The sequence below is a fragment of the Mus caroli genome, chromosome 12, assembly GCF_900094665.2.
Source record: "Mus caroli chromosome 12, CAROLI_EIJ_v1.1, whole genome shotgun sequence".
Taxonomy (NCBI): Eukaryota; Metazoa; Chordata; class Mammalia; order Rodentia; family Muridae; genus Mus; species Mus caroli.
Genome location: NC_034581.1, coordinates 46,894,017 through 46,897,005, shown reverse-complemented (window position 1 = coordinate 46,897,005; position 2,989 = coordinate 46,894,017).

Here is a 2,989-nt window from a genome sequence, read left to right as displayed (position 1 = left end):
ACCCAAGACTACCAGCCCAGAGATGGTCCCACCCACAAGGGGCCTTTCCCCCTTGATCACTAATTGAGAAAATGTCCCACAGCTGGATCTCATGGATCCAGTTCCCTAACTGAACTCTTTTCTCTGTGATAACTCCAGCCTGTGTCAAGTTGACACACAAAACCCGCCAGTACACACAAGAAACTTTGAACGTATAGTAAAAACGTGGTGGTTAATAATATACCCTAGTCTCGAGTCTGACATTGGTAGTGTTTGCCATGACGGTGTACAGTGTAGTGCACACATGCTGAGTGAAATGTGGGCTGCCATCCGGCAAACATTGCTAATCATACCTCGGGTTCATCCTGCATTTGGTTACAAATTAATGTTTGGCTGCTGTGCATTCAGAACCCCTTTTCTGTGGCCAAATTTTTCACCATCTCCACACTCAGTTGGGGCCACAACTGTAGTTTAAGAGCTGCAATGAAACCATAACAACAATGTAGCAAAAAGGATCGCCATTACTTTTGGTGGTGGCATAGTGTTCCACAGTACGGTTGTATGACGATTGATCTAATGATGGTTTGTCTTGAGCTGATACCACAAAAGCACTTCTATCCAGGAGAGAAGCTGGAGAAGGCTGACTCAGCTCAGCTCAGGAGTGTTAGGTTAAAGAAACTTGCTAAAGTACTAAGGGCTAAGCACCCCCTTTTGTTACCTCTAGTCAGAGTTATCAGGGTAACTCTCTGAAGCAAGAAGACTGGGCTGAGGGCCAACCAAACACCAGGGGGCCAGACTGGGTCCCAATATTGCCAAGGGATTTTTCTTAGACTCTGAACCTTGTTGACTGGCCTAGCTGAACCTAAGGATTCCATTATTGCCAAATGTTTTCTTACAGCTGCAACTCTGATATGATTTAGAACGTCCATTTCTGAATGTGGCTTACTTTTTCATGTGTCATGTATGGTACTGGCTCCAATGTCTGGGAAGTTATAAATCTGTTTTTCCATCTCTGTAACTCTTGCTCCCAGAGCGTTCTGAATGGAGAGAGGTTTAATAAGTGCTACTTCAATGGATGGCTGGTTGGCTGGATGAATGCAAGCAAGCACAAAGGCAATTTGAAGCAAAGTCAAAATGAGGGGTGTGGCTCCGATTGTCTTTACCTATCATCTGTTCGTCCATTAGACATGTTCTGTAAGGACTAGACCCCGCTGAGCCACCTTGGCTAACCAAGTTGTCAGGAGGAAGTACCCTAGTAGGAGTGCCTTAGTCACCCAGTTTTATGTACTCAAATTTCTCATTTCTGATGGGAGAGTCTAAGCACAGATTTGTTCTGTTCAAATGCCATTACTTGCGAGCAACGTAGGACAGGGACTGAATTCTACACTTATCATCTGTAAAGCAGGCTTAAATGAACTTACATGGAGTGGACGTAACAGAGTCCTTGAAAGATGAGAGAGGCATGTTGTTTTCCTCCTCTGCCTTTTGTCAGGTTGACCCATGCAATTGATCGCTGTGGATTTTGAGTATATGTTAGTTAATAACAGGATCAAGTTTAGAAGTCAGATTTCTGTGACTGGCTGGTATCCTAGAATGATAAGGGTCATCCTGTCTGTGCTTTTCCTAAAGTCGACGACAACAAACCAACATTTATTTGTGTTTAATGGTATAGTTAGAAAGTTTAAGAGAACCGGGGCTTGGGAGGTGGCTTAGAGGTTAAGAGTTCTTGCTTGTTCTTGCAGAGAACCTGGGTTCAGTTCCCAACACACAAATGCCTGTAACTCCAGTTTCAGATCGGGGTTCTCTTCGGACATTCTCAGGCTCCTACACACACATGCACACCCTCAGACACACAACACACACATAAAATAAATACATTTAAAAGTTAATAGAACTCAATTAAAGATATTTTGCAGGGGGCTGGTGAGATGGCTCAGTGGGTTAGAGCACCCGACTGCTCTTCCGAAGGTCCAGAGTTCAAATTCCAGCAACCACATGGTGGCTCACAACCATCCGTAACGAGATCTGGCACCCTCTTCTGGAGTGTCTGAGGATAGCTACAGTGTACTTACATATAATAAATAAATAAATCTTTAAAAAAAAAGATATTTTGCAGCACACAAATGATTTTAAAGCTCCATTATTTTGAGAAAGGCTCATAAATAATTAATTGGTCAGACCTAAGTTTAAAAATCACCCATTCACTCTTTTTGTTGTTTTTTTTTAAGTAAGCCATTTGGCTTATGGTCCTTTTTATTTCTATTTTTTGTTTTTTATTAGATATTTTCTCCATTCTAATATTTTATTAGATATTTTCTCCATTCTAATACTCAACTTACAAGCAGCACATTGTTGAGTGGTGGCTTTTATTCTATGGTTATATCTTTTAAAATATTTTATATTCATTGAAAAATTTATATACTTATATGGCTATATCACCAATGTCCATCTTAGCAGTTTTGTGAAGGAGAATGGCAATGATATAAAGACTTCTTTAAAAAGAAGAAAAATGGAAATATTCCCAAACTGTCTTAAGACAAAAGGGGAATCTTTGAAGTGTGTGATGGTTGTTAACTTGGCTGGCTTAAGAGTTGTGAAGTAAATCCGTGTGTCTGTGGGCGGCATTTTTCAGAGGCCTGACGATTGGGATGGTGATGGAGGAAAAGATCCACCCTCAACGTGGGTAGTTAAGAATTAAAAAGTCAGAGGAAAGGTGGTTTACACACACTCCCTTCACTGCTGCTTTCTGAGTGAGGGGTCTGCTGCTGCCATCTCTCCTTGCCAGCTTCTTTGTCCTTGGCAACACTCCGAGAAACCTGCAGGCTCTCACTACCCAACTGGAACTGTCCAGGTGTCTGCTTTTTTTCTTTTCTTTCTTCCTTTCTTTCCTTCTTCCTTCCTTTCCTTCTTTCCTCCTTCCCCCTTTCTTTCTTTCTTTCTTTCTTTCTTTCTTTCTTTCTTTCTTTCTTTCTTTCTTTCTTTCTTTCTCTCTCTCTCTCTCTCTCTCTCT